At 38.1% G+C, this 12,053-nt stretch overlaps 1 protein-coding gene across 2 annotated transcripts in view; it reads left to right on the forward strand.

Annotated features, from left to right (window-relative positions):
• Positions 1-12,053, forward strand: part of SHLD2 (shieldin complex subunit 2) — an 83,098-nt gene that overhangs the window by 12,569 nt on the left and 58,476 nt on the right. Inside the window, exon 2 of one of the 2 annotated variants that reach the window (XM_043596786.1) lies at positions 1,579-1,714. The exons of the other annotated variant lie outside the window; for it this stretch is intronic. The gene's annotated coding sequence lies outside the window, so the exon portion shown is untranslated. The remainder of the gene's footprint in view (positions 1-1,578; positions 1,715-12,053) is intronic. 2 annotated transcript variants of the gene reach the window in all.

Below are 12,053 nucleotides of genomic sequence, written 5' to 3' on the forward strand. Positions count from 1 at the left end.
CTTTTGGGCCCAGTGGCCCCAAACAAACTTCTTAATGGTTTCTACAGCATGCTGGTGTGCTTGGGTCTTTGAGGCAGCTTTTCAGGAATATAGTATGAGCATGTCCTTGGCTGTTACTGACCTACCACATTAATATAGTGGCAGGTGCGAGGTTTTTGCTAAAAGACATACAGTTCCCTGGACCATAACTTGCAAAAGGGAAAGACAGTTATCTTCTGAGTCCTTACCCAGAAACATTTTCTCACCCTTTCTCGCCCCAAGACATAGTCGCAGATGGGATAGGAAAAATTCCAAACTTTTAACTATTTTCTAGCTCCCCTTTCTCTCCGTACTCCTCCTTCAACTATGTCCTCTCAATTGTTGTGGGAGAATTGCATTTACGCCAGCACCTCCTACTTCCTCTATGCTGTAGTTTACAGTATAAACTCTACCAGGAAAGTTTTCTTGCTTTGGTCTGTGGTGCTGAAAGTCAGGGTTTTAGAACTTAAAAAAAAACCTGGGGCATCTGGGTGGCTCAGTTAGTTAAGCATCCAACTTCAGCTCAGGTCATGATCTCACTGCTTGTGAGTTTGAGCCCCACGTTGGGCTCGGTGCTGACAGCTTGGAGCCTGGAGCCTGCTTCAGAATCTGTCTCCATCTCTCTGCCCCTCCCTTGCGTGCGCTCTGTCTCTGTCTCTCTCAAATATAAAATAAAACATAAAAAAACTTTTTTTTAATTTAGAATTAAAAAAAACCCTTAGATCTTGCACGTGAAATTCTTAACTTTCAAGAATTGTGGTTTCATTGGACTAACGACCTAAATGTAAGAGCCAAAACTATAAAACTCTTAGAAAAAATGTAAGTGTAAATATTCTTCATCTTATATTAGGCAACAGTTTCTTAAATATGACACCAGGGATGCCTGGGTGGCTCAGTGGGTTAAGCATCCAACTCCTGATTTCGGCTCAGGTCGTGATCTCATGGTTCATGGAACTGAGCCCGGCATCGGGCTCTGTGCTGATAGTGTAGAGCCTGCTTGAGAATCTCTCTCTCCCTCTCTCTCCACCCCTCCCTGGCTTAGGCACGTGCACTCTTTCTCAAAATAAAGAAACTTAAAAAAACACTTAAATATGACACCAGAAGCACAAAAAGTAGATAAATTTGTCTTTATCAAAATTAAAAACTTATGTACTCTCAATATAGATATTGAAGTACCAATATCTTTTCATAGAATGAGTGAGCCCACAATTCAAGATAGAATTCTAAACTAGAGATATATATTTGGTCGTCATCAGTGAGTAGGCAGTGTGAACATGGTAATCCCAGGATGGAAGTGAGAAGAGCAAAGGAAGGAGTCCTGAGGGAATGTCAGTCTCTGAGCACCGAGTAGAGAAAGGAAGGAGTGATCTGCAAGGTTGAAAGAAGAGTACGAGTTATCATAGAAGTTTCCCCACTTGACTCTAAGCTCCTTGAGGGATTAACTCTGTCATGTTTCTCATTTTATCCCCAGTTCTGGTCATAAAGTAGGTTTCCGGTTGTCAAATGAAAACTGAGAAGTCTTAAGGAACAGTGGTCAGCAGTGTCAAATGTCTCAAATAGGTTAACGGACATAAGGACTGAGCAAACAAGGAGCTGATTGATGGTCTTTAGAAGAGCATCGATGGAGCGTCTGTGGTGGAGATAAATGCCAGATTGCTGATGATGAAGGGTGAAAGGTTGCGAGAAGGTGGAGACAGTAAGTGCAGACATTCTTTTAAAAAAAACTTGAAGGATAGTAGGTAGAGGGCATGCTGTATCAAGATGAGAGTGACTTCAACATGGTTATGCACTACACAGAAGTTGGCAGAAAGGGAGAAGTTGATACAGGAAAAAGGAAGTATGTGAGACTGAATGTTATCCTCAGGATTAGCGGGAATGGAGGGACGATATAGGGCTGGAGTAGGAGTAGGAGTATAGTTTCTACTGACATAGGAGTAGCGGAAGGAGAGATGGTGTTGAGGAAGAAAAGTGTTTGGGTGGTAGGTGAGGGATTTGGGGCCTCCTTACACTTGATTAATTTTCTCAGTAAAGTGTGGGGAGGTTAAAGTCATTAGCTGAGTTTATCGAGTAAGAAAATAGTGATTGTAGGGGAGAGTTTGAGGAGAAGGGAGCATTTTCAGAAGGCCATTGGTGGAAATGAGAGGGCTAATGGAATGGATTACTTAGACGAATTGTAATGACACATATTTCATGGCTCTGGTGTATATAGTTGTATGAGTGATCTTCTCCCCCCATGTCAGGGCTCAGCAACCTGAGTGAGCAGACAAGTTGAACAAGTCCCTGTCTAATGGGCCAGTGTGGCAGAAAGGGAGGCCAGAGATTTCAGCAGTGATAGGGTTTAAAGCAATGGGCCATTGAGGCTAAGCTGAATAGGGGGTAACTTTTGAAACCAGAAAGCAGCTGGGATATGAAGTGTCGAGACTGGATATTGGAATTTAAGATTAAGTTAAATTTCAGATTAAATAAGAGGAGCAGTTGCTGGTTATGACTGACTGCAAGAGCTGGTTATGGAGCAGATTTCTGAAGTAGAGAGAAAGTGAAGGTTACGGGGGTTGAACAGATAAGGGAACTGTAAAGCTAGGGTGTTAACAGGAGCCAGCTACAGAGGAAGTAAGTTGCTCAGAATGGTTCTAGGACAAGGGTTGGGAAGATTATGAACTTTGTTCCAAAGTCTTTAGTGAACGTGGGAGAGTGACCAAGAGGTCAGTCGATGACAGAAACAAGGAGAGAAAGGCAGGAACAGGACATAAACCTCTACAGAGTTACTTTTATATGAGGGTAAAGAACTGCATTGGTGAATAAAGAATGACCTCCATGCCTCACCTTAGCTGAGCAGGAGAAAGAATAGCTTGCATTCAGATTTTAGTTTAGACAGAAAGACTGCTGGAATGTTATTCAAATTGGTTCAAGGTTTAGGGTATTTGTTTACAGTGGAACATTTAAAGGGTTATCAGGAAATATAGCTATTGGACATGTGCGCTAGTCGAGGAGGGGGAGTACACACCAGAAATGAGATCAGAGTGCAGCGACAAAGAGGAATTAAATTGGAGGGGCTTAGGTTTGGATGATTGTGGTAATGATGAAAAACATGGTAGTCTTAGCTGGTCTCAAAATTTTTATTGATTTTGTGGGAAAATGTATTTATGCTGACAGACTGAGATACTGGTTGTGCACAAAACTGGATGACTTCATTATTTTCAGGTCTGCTTAGCAATGTTTAGCAATCTGTGGCCTTTGCTCAGCATGTCATGAAGAACCCTAGCATGGAGGTGTTTTCTTCTTTGGCAAGGCCTAGCCCTGGTAAGGAGCATGGCAGGGCAGAAGCGATTGGTGGTCACGTGATCTTTTCACCAGGACAAACTTCTCTCTAAGGGGTGGGTAGGTAGAGATAATCCTGAGTCCAAATTGGGGTGAGAAATCATAGGTCATCAGTCCTTTGGAAAACCTGATGCCAGCTTGATGGGGTATGTAAAAAATTCTGAGTCCCAAAAGGAGGGACTAGCAGTAAGGATGATTAGTGATCTTCTTCATGACTTAAAAATTTAATACTATTGCAGCAGTATTTAAGTCATATTTAAGTTAAAAAGTATAACCTGAAATGCTACACATTAAATGTCTATTTTTAAAATTAGAAAATGTGTCAAATTATAAAGTTGCAAAATAATACTCTCAAAATTTTACCTCTCCCAAAATGCCTTTCTTGAAGCCAAAGGTTTTATGTTGATCTTTGGCATATTAAAAAAAAATTTTTTTTTAATGTTTATTCCTGTTTGAGAGAGAGAGACACACACACACACAGAGTACAAGCAGGGGATGGGTCAGAGAGGGAGACGCAGAATCTGAAGCAGGCTCCAGGCTCTGAGCTGCCAGCACAGAGCTCGATGTGGGGCTGGAACTCACAAACCACGAGATCATGACCCGAGCTGAAGTCGGGTGCTTAACTGACTGAGCTACCCAGGCGCCCAATTTTTGGCATATTTAAATATGCTTTCAGACTTCCTCGGGGCAAGGAATACTTAGAAGCATGATGCATGGTGTTTTTGCGCAGCCCTAAGAATATTTGTGTGCTCTTGAGCACTGACCTTGATAAACACTGAGTAATGTACAGATAGAATTGTTGAATCATTGTATTGTACATCTGAAGCTAGTATAATACTGTATGTTAATTATACTTCAATTAAAAAAAGAAAGAAAATAAATTAAAAAAAGAAATAATTGGTATGTATGATTTCACTATACAAACCAAGAACAGTTCTCCCAGCAGAAAACATGATTTCTTTAGATGTATAACTATCTCTGCCTCTCACAAAATAATAGATAATATTCAAAAGAAATCACATGCCACAATTTTTTAAAATCTTTTTAACCACTAGGCTGATTTGCCTCATATTGTTTCTTTTGTCATATTAGAACTTTAGCTCAAAGGCAAGTGGTGGCAAGTAGGAGTTAATGACAATTTTGGAGAGAAAAATTCAACTTTAAAAAACAATTGGACCTTTTATTTTTTTGAGTTTTCAAGAAATATTTTAACAGTAAGATATACTCAGTAAAGAAAACTTGGACAATGTAGGAAGTTAGGAAGGAAGGGTTACCCATGGCTCAAATCAACCACACTTGGTGTTTTGGTGTCTTTCTTTTTAGATTGAGTTTTTCTCTAAATTTTGATTATTTGGTGTTTTGTTGGTTTGTTTGTTTTAGGTAAATAATTATGCTTATACTGTAAACTTAAACTAGTAATCTGCTTTTTCACATAGCATTATTCATAACCTTCATAACATCATTTGTAATGATTGCACAATATGACGAATATACCACTCTGTATTTAACCCTTCCCCTAAAATTAGACTTTCTGACTATAGTTGACCTTGAACAAAACAAGTTTGAGCTACGCAGGTCCACTTATATGCAGATTAAAAAATTGTCTATTTATTTTGAGAGTGAGAGAAAGCTCATATACATGTTAGTAGGGGTAGGGTGGGGGGTGGGACGGGGTGGTGGGTAGAGAGAGAGGGAGAGAGAGAATCCCAAGCAGACTCCATGCTGTCAGCACAGAGCCCAATGTGGGGTTCATCCTGACCTGGGCCGAAACCAGGAGTCGACACTTACCCAACTGAGCCACCCAGGCATGCCCATGCAGATTTTTTTCAACAAATGCAATGTAGTACTGTAAATGTATTTTATCTTTTTTAGGATTTTCTTAATAACATTTTCTTTTCTCTAACCTGCTGATTCTAAGGATACAGTATATAGTACATACTACATACCAGTAGGTATTTTATCACCTGTTTTTATACCTACCAGTAGGTTTTAATCACCTGTTTATGTTATTGGTAAGGCTTCAGCTCAACAATAGCTATCAGTTAAGTCTTTGGGGTGTTAAAAGTTATGGTCAGAATTTTGACTGTGTGGGAGTTGATGCCCCTAACCTCTTCTTTGTTTGAAGGTCAGCTGTATTTCTTTTCTTTTCTTTCTTTTTTTTAGAGAGAGAACGAGCATGCAAGTGGGGGAGAGGGGCAGAGGGAGAGAGAATCTTAAGCTCCACACTCAGCATGGAGCCTGACATGGGGCTCGATCCCATGACCCTGGGATCGTGACCTGAGCCAAAATCAAGAGTTGGACACTCAACCAGCTGAGCCACCCAAGGCACCCCAAGAGTCAACTGTATTTCTAATTTTTTAGAATATTAAACCATGTTACAATATGTGTATTTGCATAAAATTTTATTGTGTATTCTTTATTTATTTGCATAGTATAGATTCTTGGAAATGGATTTGTTTGATCAAAGGCTGTACGCATTTCTGAAGATCCTGACACATATTGCTTAGAAAAATTCTTAGTGATAGGGTGGCATGGTTGGCACTTCCAGCAATGACTGTAAATTTCACAAATGGGCACAGTAAACATCAAATGCAAGAACACCATCTGAATATTGACTTTAAATCTATACAGGGGATATGAGACTTACATAGATGGCCATATCTTGATGATGGGAAACATTTTTTGTTCTTATTTAGATGATTGCAGGCTGGATGATGACTGAATAGATAACACACAGTATTTTGGATAATTGAATGATCTGATGATCAGTCCATCCAGCAGTATGTTTACAATCATACATGTAGAACACAATTGCTTATATTTTTACATTTGCTACTGAAGGTTTATTCAGTTTTCCTGGCAGTTAACTTTGGAGTTTAGGGGGCAGTATTTAACAGATTGAAGCCAATGCAGGCTATGGAATGGAAAATAAAATGGTATTTCATTCCACTACATGTATAGGTTCTGGGCACTGAATCCATGTGCTGGAATCTGTAAGGAGGTATTACTAGTTTATTTTTAAGGACAGCCAAATGGAAGAGACAGGTAGGGCAGGGCATGGGGGAAATGGCACTTCCACGCCCATTCTGGACACGTCACCCTTCCAGCACCTTGATGTGTTCACCAACTGGGAAGCACCAATCTTGTTTTTGTTCTTGTTTTTTTTTTTTTTTTTTTTTTTTTTTTAACATTTTATTTAAGTGATGGAATTCTCTATTATTTCTCAGAGTATGGTTTTTTGTTTTTTGTTTTAAAGACATTAACCAGGGTGTCTGGGTGGCTCAGTCAGTTAAGCGTCCCACTTTGGCTCAGGTCATGATCTCCTGGTTTGTGGATGTGACCCTGCATCAGGCTCTGTGCTGACAGTTTGGAGCCTGGAACCTGCTTCAGATTCTGTGTCTTGCCCCTCCCCTACTCATGCTCACTTTCTCTCTCTCTCTCAAAAATAAATAACCATTAAAAAAAATTAAAAAAAAAAACCACATTAACCAGTCTTTTTGATGGGCTGCGAAAAAGTGGGTTCCATCATGTAATTTTGAGAGGAAACTGCATACTATATCCCTTCCCCGTTTAGTGATTAATAATGAGCATCAATTTTCAGCAGCTTAGTAAAGACTCAGGGAAATGATATATTACCACTGACAATTTAACATTTATTGAGTACTTAGTATTTTGAGGCTTTGTTCTAACAATCCCATATATATTAATCTTTACAACAAGTCTGTCTTCTGCAATTACCTCCTTTTGTTTACAGAGGAGAAAACTGAGGTCCAGATTGGTGCAATAACATGCCCAAAGTCACTGTCATGGCTTAGTATGTAGAAGAGCCAGGACTCAAACCCAGATAGACTGACTCCAGAAGACTTTTAAGCACTATGTTGTACTATTTGTAACTGGAAAGAAGACTGGCTTAGTGTTAAGTCTGGCATTTCTTTCCGTATCTTTATATTATCTCATTATCTTCCCATATTTTTATAGGGATTGGTTTTTCATGGAGTTAACTGGGAAGTGCTACCTTAAGCCAGCCTACACTGGTCCAGTCTCTTAAACACCATTGTTTTAGAATAGAACTTTTCCTTTTCCTTTTTTTCTTTTTTAACTTAATTCTCTGTTGATAGTATTCAGTATTATATTTATTTGTTAATTTTAAATGTTATTAAAAGACTATTATTTTAACTTTAAGGTACTTTATATATATTCTCTTTCACAGTGACCTTCCCAGGAATTTTTAATAGGTCAGCATCACCCTATACTACTTTTGAGGTACTAAATCAGTTTATAATCCAAATCACTATGTTACTCTGCTTTCTCTGCTATTATTATTATTATTATTATTATTATTATTATTTTTATAAAATTTTCTTTACAAGGTAAGAAACTGATAGCTTTTTAGTGCTCTGGAACATGATGATAAATAACATCTGAATTTGAGCTTTGGCTCTGCCTCTCTGAAAGCTGTGTGACCTTAGAAAACTTATTTCACTTCTCAAAACTTCTGTTTCTTCCTCTAAAAGACAAAGTTAATATCTTGCACGGTGGCTGTGAGAATTAAATAAGATTCATGTCATGTCTGGTACATAGAAAGCTCTCAGTAAATGTTGCTTGCCCTCAATTCTATACTATGATTGAATTGCAAAAACAATTAGAAAAGAAAGGTCAGTTTTAAATATGAACTGTCTCGATGTTATGCTGACATCAGCTCCATTTCTGATAAAGTGATGTTGTCCTGATACAGGTTGTATGGGAGTTAAAACCAGTTTCCTTCCGGCTTTCCAACTGACATAATAAGCAAAGCCTGACTGGGCAAACATAGGCCTATTTATTAGATCACTTATTATTAATGTTAAACCAGCTCTGGTGCTGACTTATCCTGTTCTTTTTGAAATTTCACTGTTGTCACTTAACATCTGATAGACCTTTAGAAGCTTCATAGAATGCTAAAGGGTTTAATTCATCTTTCAGAACACGTGAAGTGTATTTTCCAAAGTGGTCTTCTCCATCCAGCAGTACGTTCAAAATCATGCATGTAGGACAGAATTGCTTCTATTTTTACATTTGCTACTAGAGGTTTGTTCAGTTTTCCTGGCAGTCAGCTTTGGAGTTGAGGGGGCAGTACTTAATACATCTAACCAAAGCATGAATAATTATTTAAAAAATTTTTTTTACATTCATGTATTTTTGAGAAACAGAGTGAAACAAAGCGTGAATGGGGGAGGGGAAGAGAGAGGAGACACAGAATCCGAAGCAGGCTCCTCCAGGCTCCAAGAAAGCTGTCAGCACAGAGCCTGATGTGGGGCTCGAACCCACAAACTGTGAGATCATGACTTGAGCCGAAGTTGGACGCTCAACTGACTGAGCCACCCAGGTGCCCCAGCATGAATAATTATTTAAAACAAAGCTATTAAAGGAAAAAATATACAGGGATTTTTCAATTTCACAATGACTCACTCCTTAAGTGAAAAGAAAATGGGTTTGGTTTGAGCTGTATGTGGGGGGATCTCTAATATTCTATTCTAAGTGCCTCTTCTAGCCCTGAAATCTAGTAAGCACCGAGTAAATATGTATTGATGAACTGAATTTGATTTCTAATCCTAGTTCTGTGCCTTGTGATGTCTTTAAACTTGGACCTTCTTGAACTTCTTAAGCTTCAGCTTCCTCTTATGTAAAAAATGAAATACTGGTATTTATGTCCCAGGATTGTTGTAACAGTTCAATGGTCATGCCAGCACACATGTGGCATATAGTGGGCACAGAATGCATTGCATGTTTTTCCAGACACCTCACTTTACTCTTTAATAATGTTCTTTTCAATCGCTTTTTTCTTTCTCATTTCCTAACCACTTGGAAACCGTGTTCAGGAGAGAATATGAATGTTTGCCAATTAAACTGAAAATATATTCTTTTGTAGTCAACACTCAAAATGTTTTGGCAAAAACAGTTGTATGCCCAACAGACCTTGGTTTCAATTCTGGCTTTACAACTTACTGTTGTGAACTTAGATAAGTTAGTTAACCTGTCTTGTAAAGTATCATGAGGTTGAAATAAGTAATAATGTATATAAAGCAAATGGCTCCATTTGGAGCAAATGGTGAGACCATGACCTGAGGCAAAGTCGGATGCTTAACTGACTGAGCCACTCAGGCACCCCTGCAGCCATAAGGTTTTTAAAGGGCTGCCAAAATAATCCATGTTTCTCTGATAGGATGTCAATGTCTTATTTTTTGTGACATAGAGTTTCTTGTATTAATTGAGATGTAATTCACATAACGAAAAGTTTCAGTGGTGTTAAGATGTTCACAGTCTTGTGCAGCCACCCCACATCTAGTTCCAGACCTTGTTCATCACCCCCAAAGGAAACTCTGTACCCATGAAGCAGTCGCTCCCCATTTCCCCTTTCTCCCAGCCCGTGGCAGCCAATAATCTGCTTACGTATCTATGGATTTGCCTATTCTGAATATTTCATGTAAATGGAGTTGTACCATATACCGCCTGGTGTGTCTGGTTTCTTTCACTTTGCAGGTTTTCAGGTTTTGTCTTTGTTGTGGTACATATCGAATTCTTCATTCCTTTTTAGGGTGGAATAATACTCCATTGTATGGATGGATATACCACATTTTATTTATCCATCCAGTTGGATGTTTGAGTTGCTTCCACTTTTTGGCTATTGTGCATGATGCTACTATGAACATTTGTGAAAGTTTTTGTGTGGACGTAAGTTTTCAGTTTTTCTTGGTATATAGCTAGAATGGAATTACTGGGTCATATGGCAACTCTATGTTTAACTTTTTGAGGAACGACCAGACTTTTTCCAAAGCAGTGACATCATGTTATGAAGTTTTTAATGCTGTCTAAGATACTTGGAAAAATGAGAAAAACTTTTATTAAAATGTTAACCTGAGAATATTATGACAGCCCTTCTGACAAGCCAGATGGATGTGTCAATTTGCCTATAAAATATATTGAAATCATAGAAAGAGTGTCAAATTCTTTATGCCCTCTTAATCTTTATTTCTTAATCCACTTAATTCTCCTAAAAGTTTGGAATATGCTTGCAATTAATGATGTTTACTTTTTTCACATAAGGATAGATCTCTAAAAGTGATACATTAATGGTTCCTGCTCTGCTTTTCCTTAGTGAGTTTCATGTTTTATTACATAGGTTACCAATGCAGAGACATTGCACATTGCTCTTTTTACAGAAAACATTCTTGAAATGAAAGTCAACATAGATTTAATTAATTATGATTAAATTTTCTTGGATGTACAAATATTTTTCAAAAATATCACATATAGACCTCACTTAAAAATCTTTAGTTGTGTTCATGTAGTCGGTGGTCTAGGGATGCTTTTGTCTCCTCAGCTGATGACATGACCTGTGTCTCTGCTTCTGTTGTCAGTAGTCATCATCAAGTAGTCTTCAGCCTCCTACATTTGTTCTAACAAATATTTAGATAGCCTTCATACATTTACATATGATGAAAGCATTATAAAGAAATAAAGTAAGTTGGTTTTATTGGGGGTTTAGAATTTTAGAGCAGAAAGAGTGCTCAAGAGAAATAACATTGATGGAGTAATTTATGATACTAGATTGGAGCTTAAGCAGTTTCCATGCTTTATCTCATTTAAGGTGACAATCTATGTGAATTTTGTGTTTGGAAGAAGAAACGTGATGATCAGTCATTCAAAAAAGCTTGAAGTGAGCTCTCTCTCTCTCTAGCATAAATTAATCTTTATTCCTGTTTGGGTATATTATAGAGATTGAATTGTTTTTTTTAGAGTAATGAAAAATTAAAGGAGTTCTTTTTAAGGTAAATTTCTCTCAGGTTTTAAACTATGAAAATCAGTATCATTGTGCATATTGGATATGTTTACTAAATTCTATAATTTTAACATAATTTTCAGTTATTTTTGCAATTATTTTGGTGCCTAAAATAATTTGTTATTGTGTTGGGTAACTTTATCTATTTTGCTTCTGAAATATCAAAGAGTAGGTAGTTCCATTTGAGCTACAGAAATACTGGGTTTTAATCGGATCTTTTTGTTTGAATATTGTTTAATACGGGGTGGGTTTTTTTTTTTTTTTTGGTATTTTTGGGGAACATGGTATTAAGTTTGCAGTTGATAAGCTTCTGTACTAACTTGAAGTAGTACAGAAACTGCAAATCAAAAATCTACCTCAAAAAATTAAAAATAGGATGACCATTTGATCCAGTGATTCTGCTTCTGGGGATATATCTGAAAGAAATGAAATCACTATCTTAAAAGAGTCATCTGTACCCCCTTATTCACTGCAGCATTATCTATAATACTGAGGACATGGAAACAACCTAAGTGTCCATCAGTGGCTGAGTGGATAAAGAAAGTGTGTCACACACACGCACACACACACACACACACACACACACACAAACACACACACACACATTGGAATATTCAGTGATAAAAAATAAGGAAATCTTGCTGTTTGCAAAAAAAAAAATGGAACGTGAAGGCATTATGCTAAGTGAAAGACAAATACTGTATGATCTCATTTACATGTGGAATCTAAAAAACCAGGGGCGCCTGGGTGGCGCAGTCGGTTAAGCGTCCGACTTCAGCCAGGTCACGATCTCGTGGTCCGTGAGTTCCAGCCCCGCGTCAGGCTCTGGGCTGATGGCTCGGAGCCTGGAGCCTGTTTCCGATTCTGTGTCTCCCTCTCTCTCTGCCCCTCCCCCGTT

Source organism: Prionailurus bengalensis, chromosome D2, assembly GCF_016509475.1.
Source record: "Prionailurus bengalensis isolate Pbe53 chromosome D2, Fcat_Pben_1.1_paternal_pri, whole genome shotgun sequence".
Classification (NCBI taxonomy): Eukaryota; Metazoa; Chordata; class Mammalia; order Carnivora; family Felidae; genus Prionailurus; species Prionailurus bengalensis.